The 13,703-nt window shown below is 57.3% G+C and overlaps 1 protein-coding gene across 9 annotated transcripts in view; it reads right to left on the bottom strand.

The window, feature by feature from the left end:
- Positions 1–13,703, bottom strand: part of PRKCD (protein kinase C delta) — a 1,081,757-nt gene that overhangs the window by 165,148 nt on the left and 902,906 nt on the right. The gene's annotated exons all lie outside the window — the stretch shown is intronic.

Genomic DNA, 13,703 nt, shown 5'->3' with positions numbered 1-13,703 from the left:
GCTGGAGAACAACAGTTACAGGTAAGTAACTTGTTCCTTCTCCAGCATGGGGTCTGGCATGGATTCACATGCTCATGAATAAAGAATACATAGCAGTACACACATGCACAACCACGGGAGGTGGCAAAGGCTCAACATTAAGCATCACATCAAACTCAACATTAAGCATCTTACCTCCTCACCAGGCTCACTTCAGGCGAACAGGTTGCGCAGCACTGCTTGGCCGACCCTGGACTCCTCCCTGGAATCCCGATCGACGCAGTAGAATTTCGTGAAGGTGTGCGTCGACCTCCACGTAGCAGCCCTACATATGTCCAGCAGGGGCACACCAGAAAGGAACGCCGTGGTAGCTGCGATCGCTCTGGTGGAATGGGCTCTCGGACGGCCAGGCAGCGGTCGGTTTGCCAACCGATGACAGTACATGATACAGCCGGAGAGCCATCTGGAAATGGAAGCCTTCGAGAGAGCCTTCCCCTGATTGACAGGTCCAAAGTTCACAAAGAGTTGTGACGTCTTCCGAAAACACTTCATGCGGTCCACGTAGAACTTCAGCGCTCTAGCCACATCCAGCGAGTGCAAAGTCCTCTCAGCCGGCGACGAAGGCGACGGGAAGAACACCGGCAACACCAAGGGTTCGTTGAGATGGAAGTCCGACGGTACCTTGGGCATGAAGGAGGGGTGCGTCCTGAGCACTACCCTCGTGTCGTGAAAAGTCAAGTACGGGGTCTTGCAGGAAAGGGCCTGGATCTCTCCCACCCGTCGTGCGGAGGTGATGGCCACAAGAAACGCTGTTTTCCACGACAGAAACTTCAACGGGGCCGAGTGCAGAGGCTCGAACGGAGGTCCCATGAGCTTGGTCAGCACCACGTTGAGCTCCCACGCCGGGGCCGGAGCCTTCACCGGCGGGAACGATCTGAACAGACCCTTCATGAACTCTTTCACCAGACGATGAGACCACAAGGACGTCCGCCCCGTGGTTCTGGTGTATCGGGAGATTGCAGCAAGATGAATCTTGATGGACGCGTGTGCCAGACCAGCTTTGGCCAGCGTCAGCAGGTACGGCAGTACCTGGGGAGCCGTAATCCGTAGAGGGTTAATCTTCTGTGCGTGGCACCAGACAGAGAACCTCTTCCATTTGTGTCCGTAGCATTTAAGAGTCGAGGACGCCCTGGCCTTTGCAAGAACCTCTCTGCAGTCGGCCGGTATGTCGTTTCCCCCAAACTCTAGCGCTGCAGGAGCCAGGCCTGCAAGTTCAGCGATTTCGGGTCGTGGTGGAGGATGGCGCCTCCTTCCCTGGAGAGTAGATCTGCGTCCACCGGCAGCTTGATTGGCGGGGACGCTGACAAGTCCAGAAGGTCCGGGAACCATATCTGCCTCGGCCACGCAGGTGCGACGAGGATCATCCTGCACCGTGACCTCTTGAGCTGGTTGACGAGCCGGATTAGCAGTGGCAAAGGAGGGAACGGGTAGAGGAATAGGCCCTCCCAGGGGAACGAGAAAGCATCGCCCATGCTCCTCGCCTGGGGAAACCTGCTGGCGAACCTCCGGCACTTGGAGTTCGTCGCCGTCGCGAACAGGTCGATCTGGGGTGTGCCCCACCGTCGGAAGAGGCGATCCACTAGATCCTGTCGTAGTTCCCACTTGTGGCACGAGCGCAGCTCCCTGCTGAGTGAGTCGGCGATGGTGTTTTTTATCCCTGCCAGATGAAACGGCACCAGAAACATCCTTTGGGCGACGGCCCAATGCCACAGGTCCTGTGCCTCCTTGGACAGTGCTGGGGACCTGGTTCCGCCCTGTTTCCTGATGTAAAACATGGTGGTGGTGTTGTCGGTGAAGATCCTCACCACCTTGCCCTTGAGGGACGGAAGGAAGGACCTGAGGGCCCAGAACACTGCACGGAGCTCCAGGACGTTGATATGGAGGGACTTCTCCGTCGGGAGCCAAAGGCCTCTCGCGTGCAGATTTTCGGTGTGCGCTCCCCACCCTTCCAGGGAGGCATCCGTGGTCACTGTCTCCTGGTGGTCTGGGGTCTGGAAGTCCATGCCCGCCATCAGATGCGCGCGGGTGCCCCACCACCGGACCGCTCGGCGGAAACTCTCGTTGAGTGTGATCCTCTCCTCGAAGCCGCCCGTCGTTTGGATCCAGCGGGCGTCCAGGAACTCCTGCAACGGGCGCATCCGGAGCCTGCACATGGGAATGAGGTAGATGCAAGAAGACATCATTCCGAGGAGGGACTTGATGGACCTCACCTTGGCCGCGTCGGAAACCAACATCCGCTGTACCTTGCCCAGGATGGACCTGGTCCTTTCCTCCGACGGGGAGGCCAGAAGGGACACTGTGTCGAGCTTCGCTCCCAGAAACAGTGCGTTTTGTGCGGGTACCAGGTGGGACTTGGCGTAGTTCACGGAGAATCCCAGGTCCGTGAGAAGTTGGACGGTCCTTGCCGTGTGCCCCACGGTGAGCTCCCTCGTCTTGGCTCGGATGAGCCAGTCGTCCAGGTAGGGGTAGACGTGGATCCCCTCGCGGCGCAGCTGCGCCGCCACCGGTGCAAGGCACTTGGTGAATACCCTGGGTGCCGACCGTAGTCCGAAGGGGAGGGCTTTGAACTGGTAGTGACGCCCTTGGACCACAAACCTGAGGAATTTTCGGTGCCCCTTTAGGATGGGAATATGGAAGTAGGCATCCACCAAATCCAACGACGACAGGAAGTCTCCCTCCTCCAGCTGACCCAGGACGTGCTGGAGGGTGACCATCCGGAACTTCTGCGCCTTGATGAACTTGTTCAGGCGTCGCAGGTCTAGGATGGGGCGCCATCCTCCCGTCTTCTTCTTCACGAGGAAGTATCTCGAGTAAACTCCGGAGCCCCGAAGCCTCTTTGGGACGAGTTCGATGGCGCCCTTCCTGAGCATCGCCCTTACCTCCAGGAGAAGCTGAGGGACGTGAAGCTCTTTCCTGGCCACGGGGGGACGCGCGGGCACCTTCTTTGAAACTCGAGCGCGTGGCCCCGGGCTAAGGCGTCCAGCACCCAACGGTCGGTGGAGATGGACTCCCACACGCTGACTAAGCTCGCCAGCCGGCCTCCCACCGGGGTGCTTCGGTGGGGGCCCGACCCCACGGCCGGTTCAATCCTGTTTCGATGAGGCTTTGCCGCTTTGACCTCCTTGGCGACGACGGCGGGGTCCGCCAGACTTGCCTCGTCCTCTGTAGGCCTCCTGAGACGACGAGCGGGCCGCTTGACGGTAGGTGGAGAAACCGCCGCTGGAACCTTTGGAGGCGCCCTTGCCTCCGCTGCTCCGAAAGGGCATCCGTCGTTGCTGCAGAACCCCAAGGGCCCGGGCCGTCTCAGTGTCCGCTTTAATGGCCTGAAGGGAATCGTCCACTGTTTTCCCAAACAGGTTGTTCCCATCGAACGGCATGTCCAGGACTCTGGTCTGTACGTCTTGACGGAAGTCCGTAGCCTTGAGCCATCCACGCCGCCTAAGGCACACGCCGTTGCCCAACTGGCGAAACCCAGTGTCGGCGATGTCCGTCGCAATAGTATACCTTCCTGTAGGATCTCCAGGGCATCCGCCCACTTGTCGTCCGGTAGGAAGTCCAGCAGGGGAGCCAGTTTGTACCATAGCTCCCTGTCGTAGCGGGCCACGATAGCCAAGGCGTTGGCCGCTTTAATCGTCGTCGCTGCAGACGAGATGACCCTGCGTCCCATAGCGTCCAATTTCTTTCCCTCGCCGTCCGGTGGGGAAGTCGATGTGGAGGCCGCACCCCCCCCGCTTTCTTCCTGGCCGCCGCGGAGACGACGGAGTCCGGGGTAGGCTGCGCCCGGAGGCACAGGGGGGCCGCGTCCGGGACCCGGTACTTCTTCTCGTACCGGTCTCTTCTAGCTGGTGTGGTGGAAGGGTTCTTGAGGAGGGCGAGGCCCTCATCCCAAATGTCGTCTAGTAGAGGCACCGCGAGGACCGTCTTCCTCTTGGCTTCGCGCCGTTGATAAAGGAATCCTTCCTTTTTCTTCTCAGAGTTGGAAAAGCTCGGATGCCCTGGCGATCATGGAGTGGAACGATCCAATCTCGTCGGGCGGAGAAGCCCTGGTGGGAGGTGACGACGGTAGATCCTCGTCGTATACCTCGTCGTCCGTGCCTGTCGCTGCCGTGTCAGTCCCCGTATCATCCCCTCGGGTGGACGGGGAGGAGGGCTGGACGGGGCGCGACGGCTGAAAAGGAGGTGGAGGGTGAATCCTTCTTTTCTTGGGCGGGGGAACACCAGAAGGTCCCGGTTCAGGATCCCCCGACGGGAGAGGTTTCTCCGTCGGCAACAGTAGTCTCGTCCTTATCTCTGAGCATAAGGACTGTATAGCCAACAAAATGGCAGCCGAGTTGTCTTGTGGCGCTGGCAGAGGGGAATCCGACGGGCGATCAGTGGCCCCGTCGCCACCCTCGACGATGTCGTCGCCACCTGCGTCGGGATCCATCCCGACGGGCCGGTCTTCTTCCACGCCAAGGCCCTGGCTTAAGACCTCGATCAGCTCTTCCTCTGAGGTTGAAGCCGAATCTACGACGACGCCCTGCCCCCCCTTTTTCTTCCCCGCCGGGGATTTCACAGGGGTCCTATCGATGGGTACAAAAGAGGACTCCCTCCGAGGTGGCAGGGAGACTCTGAGCCCCGAGGTCGCCACCACTGGTGTAGCCTCCACAGGCTGAGCCAGGGCCGCCGTGACAGCTTCGATAGAGGGCTTGGCCGGATGGATTAAGGCCTTCACCACCTTAGGTGCGCTCACTGCCTTATCCTTGAGGGGGGGACACTGCCTTGCTCCCCCTCCGATGGGGCCTTCGAGCTCGACCGGGGCCTCTCCAGGAGCTTCGCCGGGTGCTCGCCCTTCCTCTTACCCGACCCAGAGCGTTGGCTCGTGGCTGAAGGTGCCGGGAAGGGTGCGCCCTGCCTGGCGCCCGTAGAGCCCGACCGTTCGGCGCTCCCGGTGCCAGCGGACTCGCGGTGCTTGGCCTTGTGTTGGACCCCCGTCGCCGGGGCGTCCTCAAAGGTCTTAGAAGACCGCTCGGATTTCTTCCTCTTCTTCTCGCCTGACGGGCTCTTCCCTTCCAGCCAGTTGGCGAGACGTTGATGGCGGTCCTTCATGGTCCGCTCCGACATATTGCCGCAAAACGCACAGTCCTTCTCCACGTGCGTCTTGTCCTCATGTAAGCAGTAGAGACAAAAGGAGTGTTCGTCCTCCTTAAAGACGTTCTGCAGCTGGCATCCAGGGCAGACCCTGAACAGCTTTCCGGGCGTCGAGCTTCCCTTCTCCTGGGCCATGTCCGGGCCTGAGAAGCTTCTGGAGTCCTCCAAAAGCGTAGCTCGACGAATTCTTCACCCTTGAGGGGCGCAGACGAATCCGACACGGGTCCCCGTTAATCGGATGGAGAGTCGGTGGAGCTTGAGGCTCTTTTGACCGAAAAAAACGAAGTTTTTGAGAAAAAACGTGAAAAAATAGCACTAACGCTTGAGAGCAATAGCACGAGGATCCCAACACATGAACGTGCGGTAAAAATCTGAAGATGGCTGCCAGAGGCGGTGCTTAGGTAGAGGGCAGTCATTGGCTATGGTCAGTATGACGCAGAGACCAGTGATTGGTTATTACTACGAAAGACAGATCAGAAACGAAACTGATACTGGTTTTTTCTTTACCGAGGATTCCCAGCCTGACGACGGGGAATATTCATGAGCATGTGAATCCATGCCAGACCCCATGCTGGAGAAGGATGGGTTTTAACAGGAGGGAGGGGGTTGGCCAGAAAGAACACCTCTGCTGAGGGTTTTTCTGAGTGCTGGGTACACAGTCGGTTGAATGACAGTGGGAGAAGCCGAAGGTTTATTATTGCAGTAAAGAGGGTGGTTAGTACTGTTAGGACAGACAGGCTAGCCTGGGGTTACAAGAAAGGGGAAGAGGTAGGGTAGAAGGACAGGCGTTGGCTCAGAGAGAGGACATGGATAAAGCTGGGAAAGATGTTGGGGAGTTGAAGGGGGAAGGAATATTTGAAGGCATGGAATGGGGGAGGAAGGAACAAGTTACTTACCTGTAACTGTTGTTCTCCAGCATGGGTCTGGCATGGATTCACATGCTCATGAATATTCCCCGTCCTCAGGCTGGGAATCCTCGGTAAAGAAAAAACCAGTATCAGTTTCGTTTCTGATCTGTCTTTCGTAGTAATAACCAATCACTGGTCTCTGCGTCATACTGACCACAGCCAATGACTGCCCTCTACCTAAGCACCGCCTCTGGCAGCCATCTTCAGATTTGGAAGCACGTGAAGTGGCAGTATGACCAAGTGAAGAGCCGCAGAGGGGTAGGCGGGAGGGTTCGCATGTGAATCCATGCCAGACCCATGCTGGAGAACAACAGTTACAGGTAAGTAACTTGTTCCTTCTCCAGCATGGGGTCTGGCATGGATTCACATGCTCATGAATAAAGAATACATAGCAGTACACACATGCACAACCAGGGGAGGTGGCAAAGGCTCAACATTAAGCATCACATCAACTCAACATTAAGCATCTTACCTCCTCACCAGGCTCACCTCAGGCGAACAGGTTGCGCAGCACTGCTTGGCCGACCCTGGACTCCTCCCTGGAATCCCGGTCGACGCAGTAGAATTTCGTGAAGGTGTGCGTCGACCTCCACGTAGCAGCCCTGCATATGTCCAGCAGGGGCACACCAGATAGGAACGCCGTGGTAGCTGCGATCGCTCTGGTGGAATGGGCTCTCGGACGGCCAGGCAGCGGTCGGTTTGCCAACCGGTGACAGCACAAGATACAGCCGGAGAGCCATCTGGAGATGGAAGCCTTCGAGAGAGCCTTCCCCTGATTGACAGGTCCAAAGTTCACAAAGAGTTGTGACGTCTTCCGAAAACCCTTCGTGCGGTCCACGTAGAACTTCAGCGCTCTAGCTACATCCAGCGAGTGCAAAGTCCTCTCAGCCGGCGACGAAGGCGACGGGAAGAACACAGGTAACACCAAGGGTTCGTAGAGATGGAAGTCCGACGGTACCTTGGGCATGAAGGAGGGGTGCGTCCTGAGCACTACCCTCGTGTCGTGGAAAGTCAAGTACGGGGCCTTGCAGGAAAGGGCCTGGATCTCTCCCACTCGTCGTGCGGAGGTGATGGCCACAAGAAAAGCTGTTTTCCACGATAGAAACTTCAACGGGGCCGAGTGCAGAGGCTCGAACGGAGGTCCCATGAGCTTGGTCAGCACCACGTTGAGCTCCCACGCCGGGGCCGGAGCCTTCACCGGCGTGAACGATCTGAACATTCCCTTCATGAACTCTTTCACCAGACGATGAGACCACAAGGACGTCCGCCCCGTGGTTCTGGTGTATCGGGAGATCGCAGCAGAATGAATCTTGATGGACGCGTGTGCCAGACCAGCTTTGGCCAGCGTCAGCAGGTACGGCAGTACTTGGGGAGCCGTAATCCGTAGAGGGTTAATCTTCTGTGCGTGGCACCAGACAGAGAACCTCTTCCATTTGTGTCCGTAGCATTTAAGAGTCGAGGACGCCCTGGCCTTTGCAAGAACCTCTCTGCAATCGGCCGGTATGTCGTATCCTCCAAACTCTAGCGCTGCAGGAGCCAGGCCTGCAAGTTCAGCGACTTCGGGTCGTGGTGGAGGATGGCGCCTCCTTCCCTGGAGAGTAGATCCGCGTCCGCCGGCAGCTTGATCGGCGGGGACGCTGACAAGTCCAGCAATTCCGGGAACCATATCTGCCTCGGCCACGCAGGTGCGACGAGGATCATCCTGCACCGTGACCTCTTGAGCTGGTTGACGAGCCGGATTAGCAGAGGCAAGGGAGGGAACGCGTAGAGGAACAGGCCCTCCCAGGGGAACGAGAAAGCATCGCCCATGCTCCTCGTCTGGGGAAACCTGCTGGCGAACCTCCGGCACTTGGTGTTCGTCGCTGTCGCGAACAGGTCGATCTGGGGTGTGCCCCACCGTCGGAAGAGGCGATCCACCAGATCCTGCCGTAGTTCCCACTCGTGGCACGAGCGCAGCTCCCTGCTGAGTGAGTCGGCGATGGTGTTTTTTATCCCTGCCAGATGAAACGGCACCAGAAAAATCCCTTGGGCGACGGCCCAATGCCACAGGTCCTGCGCCTCCTTGGACAGCGCTGGGGACCTGGTTCCGCCCTGTTTCCTGATGTAAAACATGGTGGTGGTGTTGTCGGTGAAGATCCTCACCACCTTGCCCTTGAGGGACGGAAGGAAGGACCTGAGGGCCCAAAACACTGCACGGAGCTCCAGGACGTTGATATGCAGGGACTTCTCCGTCGGGAGCCAGAGTCCCCTTGCGTGCAGATTTTCGGTGTGCGCTCCCCACCCTTCCAGGGAGGCATCCGTGGTCACAGTCTCCTGGTGGGCTGGGGTCTGGAAGTCCATGCCCGCCGTCAGATGCGTGCGGGTGCCCCACCACCGTATCGCTCGTCGGAAGCTCTCGTCGAGCTTGATCCTTTCCTCGAAGCTGCCCGTCGTCTGGATCCAGCGCGCATCCAGGAATTCTTGCAACGGGCGCATCCGGAGCCTGCACATGGGAATGAGGTAGATGCAGGAAGACATCATCCCGAGGAGGGACTTGATGGACCTCACTTTGGCCGCGTCGGCCACCAACATCCGTTGCACTTTGCCCAAGATGGTCCTGGTCCTCTCCTCCGACGGGGAGGCCAGAAGGGACACTGTGTCGAGCCTCGCTCCCAGAAACAGTGCGACTTGCGCGGGCACCAGGTGGGATTTGGCGTAGTTCACGGAGAATCCCAGATCCGTGAGGAGTTGGACGGTCCTTGCCGTGTGGACCACGGCGAGCTCCCTCGTCTTGGCGCGGATGAGCCAGTCGTCCAGGTAGGGGTAGACGTGAATCCCCTCGCGGCGCAGCTGCGCCGCCACCGGTGCGAGGCACTTGGTGAATACCCTGGGTGCCGACCGTAGTCCGAAGGGAAGGGCTTTGAACTGGTAATGACGCCCTTGGACCACGAACCTGAGGAATTTTCGGTGCCCCTTTAGGATGGGAATGTGGAAGTAGGCATCCTCCAAATCCAACGACGATAGGAAGTCTCCTTCCTCCAGCTGACCCAGGACGTGCTGGAGGGTGACCATCCGGAACTTCTGCGCCTTGATGAACTTGTTCAGACGCCGCAGGTCTAGGATGGGGCGCCATCCTCCCGTCTTCTTCTTCACGAGGAAGTATCTCGAGTAGACTCCGGAGCCCCGAAGCCTCTTTGGGACGAGTTCGATGGCGCCCTTCCTGAGCATCGCCTTTACCTCCAGGAGAAGTTGAGGGACGTGAAGTTCTTTCCTGGCCACGGGGGGGGACGCGCGGGCACCTTCTTTGAAACTCGAGCGCGTGGCCCCGGGCCAGGGCGTCCAGCACCCAACGGTCGGTGGAGATGGACTCCCACACGCTGACGAAGCCCGCCAGCCGGCCTCCCACCGGGGTGCTTCGGTGGGGGCCCGACCCCACGGCCGGTTCAATCCTGCTTGGACGCGGCCTTGCCGCCTTGACCTCCTTGGCGACGACGGCGGGGTCCGCTAGACTTGCCTCGTCCTCTGTAGGCCTCTTGCGACGACGAGCGGGCCGCTTGACGGTAGGAAGCGAAACCGCCGCCGGAACCTTTGGAGGCGCCCTTGCCTCCGCTGCTCCGAAAGGGCGTCCGTCGTTGCTGCAGAACTCCAAGGGCCCGGGCCGTCTCAGTATCCGCCTTGATGGCCTGAAGGGAATCGTCCACTGTCTTCCCAAACAGGTTGTTCCCGTCGAAGGGCATGTCCAGGACTCTGGTCTGGACGTCCTGCCGGAAGTCCGTAGCTTTGAGCCATCCACGACGTCGAAGGCAAACGCCGTTGCCCAGCTGGCGGAACCCAGTGTCGGCGATGTCCGTCGCCACGGTGATGGCGTGGTCCGAGGCCACCTCACCTTCCTGCAGGATCTCCAGGGCCTCCGCCCTCTTGTCGTCCGGCAGAAAATCCAGCAGGGGAGCTATCTTGTACCAGAGCTCCCTGTCGTAGCGAGCCACGATAGCCAAGGCGTTGGCCGCTTTAATCGTCGTCGCTGCCGACGAGATGACTCTACGTCCCATAGCATCCAATTTCTTTCCCTCGCCGTCCGGCGGGGAAGTCGATGTGGAGGCCGCACCCCCCCCACTTTCTTCCTGGCTGCCGCGGAGACGACGGAATCCGGGGTAGGCTGCGCCCGGAGGCACAGGGGGGCCGTGTCCGGGACCCGGTACTTTTTCTCGTACCGGTCTCTTCTAGCTGGCGTCGTGGAAGGGTTCTTGAGGAGGGAAAGGCCCTCATCCCAAATGTCGTCCAACAGAGGCACTGCGAGGACCGTCTTCCTCTTGGCCTCGCGCCGCTGATAAAGGAAGCCTTCCTTTTTCTTCTCCTCAGGGCAGAGTTGGAAAAGCTCGGAAGCCCTGGAGATCATGGAGTGGAAAGATCCGATCTCGTCGGGCGGAGAAGCCCTGGCGGGAGGCGACGACGGAATATCCTCGTCGTATGCCTCGTCGTCCGTACCCGTCGCTGCCGTGTCAGTCCCCGTATCATCCCCTCGGGTGGACGGGGAGGAGGGCTGGACGGGGCGCGACGGTTGAAAAGGAGGTGGTGGATGGATCCTTCTTTTCTTGGTAGGGGGAACACCAGAAGGTCCCGGTTCTGGATCCCCCGACGGGAGAGGTTCCTCCGTCGGTAACGGTAGCCTCGTCCTTATCTCGGAGCATAAGGACTGTATGGCCAACAAAATGGCCGCCGAGTTGTCTTGCGGCGCTGGCAGAGGGGAATCCGACGGGCGAGCAGGGGCCCCGTCGGTATCCTCGACGATGTCGTCGTCGTCACCTGCGTCGGGGTCCATTCCGACGGGCTGGCCTTCTTCCACGCCTAGGCCGTGGCTTAAGACCTCGATCAGCTCCTCTTCTGAGGTTGAGGCCGAATCTACGACGACGCCCTGCCCCCCCTTCTTCTTCCCCACGGAGGGTTTCACGGGGGTCCTATCGATGGGCACAAAAGAAGACTCCCTCCGAGGAGGCAGGGAGATTCTGGGCCCCGAGGTCGCCACCACTGGTGCAGCCTCCACAGGCTGAGCCAGGGCCGCCGCGACCGTTTCGATAGAGGGCTTGGTCGGATGGATCAAGGCCTTCACCACCTTAGGTGCGCTCACCGCCTTATCCTTGAGGGAGGGGGCACTGCCACGCTCCTCCTCTGCCTTAGAGCTCGACCGGGGCCTCTCCAGGAGCTTCGCCGGGTGCTCGGCCTTCCTCTTACCCGACCCAGAGCGTTGGCTCGTGGTTGATGGTGCCGGGGAGGGTGCGCCCTGCCTGGCGCCCGTAGAGCCCGACCGTTCGGCGCTCCCGGTGCCAGCGGACTCGCGGTGCTTAGCCTTATGTTGGGCCCCCGTCGCCGGGGCGCCCTCAAAGGTCTTAGAAGACCGCTCGGATTTCTTCTTCTCGCCAGACGGGCTCTTACCCTCCAGCCAGTTGGCGAGACGTTGATGGCGGTCCTTCATGGTCCGTTCCGACATGTTGCCGCAAAACGCACAGTCCTTCTCCACGTGCGTCTTGTCCTCATGAAGGCAGTAAAGGCAGAAAGAGTGTTCGTCCTCCTTAAAGACGTTCTGCAGCTGGCATCCAGGGCAGACCCTGAACAGCTTTCCGGGCGTCGAGCTTCCCTTCTCCTGGGCCATCTCCGAGACCGGGCCTGAGAAGCTTCTGGAGTCCTCCGAAGTGTAGCTCGACGAAATCTTCACCCTTGAGGGGCACAGACGAATCCGACACGGGTCCCCGTTGATCGGATGTAGGATCGTTGGAGCTTGAGGCTCTTTTGACCGAAAGAATCGAAGTTTTTGTGAAAAAGCACGAAAAATAGCACTAACGCTCGAGAGCAATAGCACGAGGATCCCAACACATGAACGTGCGGTAAAAATCTGAAGATGGCTGCCAGAGGCGGTGCTTAGGTAGAGGGCAGTCATTGGCTGTGGTCAGTATGACGCAGAGACCAGTGATTGGTTATTACTACGAAAGACAGATCAGAAACGAAACGGATACTGGTTTTTTCTTTACCGAGGATTCCCAGCCTGACGACGGGGAATATTCATGAGCATGTGAATCCATGCCAGACCCCATGCTGGAGAAGTGCTATTTTTACCTAGATGTGTTAAGGGTTTGCTTAGTCTGTAAGGCTGAGGAGCCAGGTAGCAAGGTTGTAAGCTTTGGCCTGCCACATTACAGCAACCTTTTCCACTTATGACGAGTCTGGGCGTTTTTGTGCAGTTTAGCCCAAAGTGGAATAAATATTGCAATTTATTTTATTTATTTATTTATATTTATATAGCGCACAGACAGCCCAGGGGCATTGTGGCGCTGTTACTTGCAGGAACTTAGTTACAGGTGGTACAAGATTTGTAGCAGTCGTTGGCACATTATGATTGCTACAGTTTAGTCATTACAGCTCATGCCTCTTTGGTTATTACATTATAATCAGTTTGTTGGCAAGCATGGTGCTGCGAGAGACCTTATGTGAAGAGGATGGTTTTCGTAGCTTTCCGGAAGGCAATGAGAGAGGGCTCACCTCGGATTGTTGGAGGTAGGGCATTCCAGTGTGATGGTGCGAGATAAGGGAAGCTGGATCCTCCAGCTCTTTTTACTAGTGGCACACAGAGCATGTTGGTATATGGTGACCTGGGTGGATTCTTTGTGAGAGGTAGACGGGGGCGGTGAGGTGGATGCACTTGTGGGTCAGTGTTAGAGCTTTGAATATGATTATTTCCCTTATTGGTAGCCAGTGGGCTAGTTATCTGGCCTCAGAGATGTGTTCTCTTTTCATAATACCTTGGGCGGCGCAGAGGGTATTGTTCTGTATGATTTGTAACCTTTCTAGGTTTTTGTTGGAGGTTCCTAGGAAGAGTACATTGCAGTAATCTAGCCTGGAGCCGGTGATTGCAATTAGACCCGTCAGTAGCACACCCCTTAGGCAGGGGAAAGACATAACACCTATTTGGACAGGTTTATGTGCTATTGCTAGACAGCACAATATTGGTAAAACGATATACCACACACATCTTGAAGCTAATATACAAGTATTAAAGTGAGTATATTCACAGATGGCTGCTCATCTTCAGTCTAACGGGGGCATCTTAAAATCAATGCCATGATGCCACAAGCCACATCTGAAGACCAATGCCATGATGCCACGAGCCATCTCATTATCAAGAGTCCTTTTTTAATAATATAATTTGGATTGTTTTTAACCATAAAGAACATCAAATAGATCAACTGACACTTAAGGACTCTTCTTAAATTTAGACAATGTATTTATTGCCATGGTTCTGCTCAGCCTCTACGCATGTTCCTAAACTAGCAGCTTTTTTAAAATGTAGTTGTGTGCGCCAAATATATAGGACCCAAAAGCACTTTGAAGTGTCCTCAGTGCGACTAGGTGCTATAAAGCAAATGCAACAGTGCGATTGTCCGATACCGACTGTCGGTACTGCGATTTACATCAATGCCATTAATACTGAAACCATTCAGACAGGGGTTGGAGAAGAGTACATCTTTGTGACATTGGTTAATGGGTTTCCTCTAGAAAAATATGCAGCGTTTTCACTGCTCCAGTTCTAAAAGTAGTAAGTTTAGTTGAGTATATTTTATCATTGCCATTGTATATATATGAGATCTGTGTGTGATC

Source organism: Ambystoma mexicanum, chromosome 2p (assembly GCF_040938575.1).
Source record: "Ambystoma mexicanum isolate Mex_15411 chromosome 2p, UKY_AmexF1_1, whole genome shotgun sequence".
Lineage (NCBI taxonomy): Eukaryota > Metazoa > Chordata > Amphibia > Caudata > Ambystomatidae > Ambystoma > Ambystoma mexicanum.
This window is presented reverse-complemented; position numbering and strand designations above follow the sequence as displayed.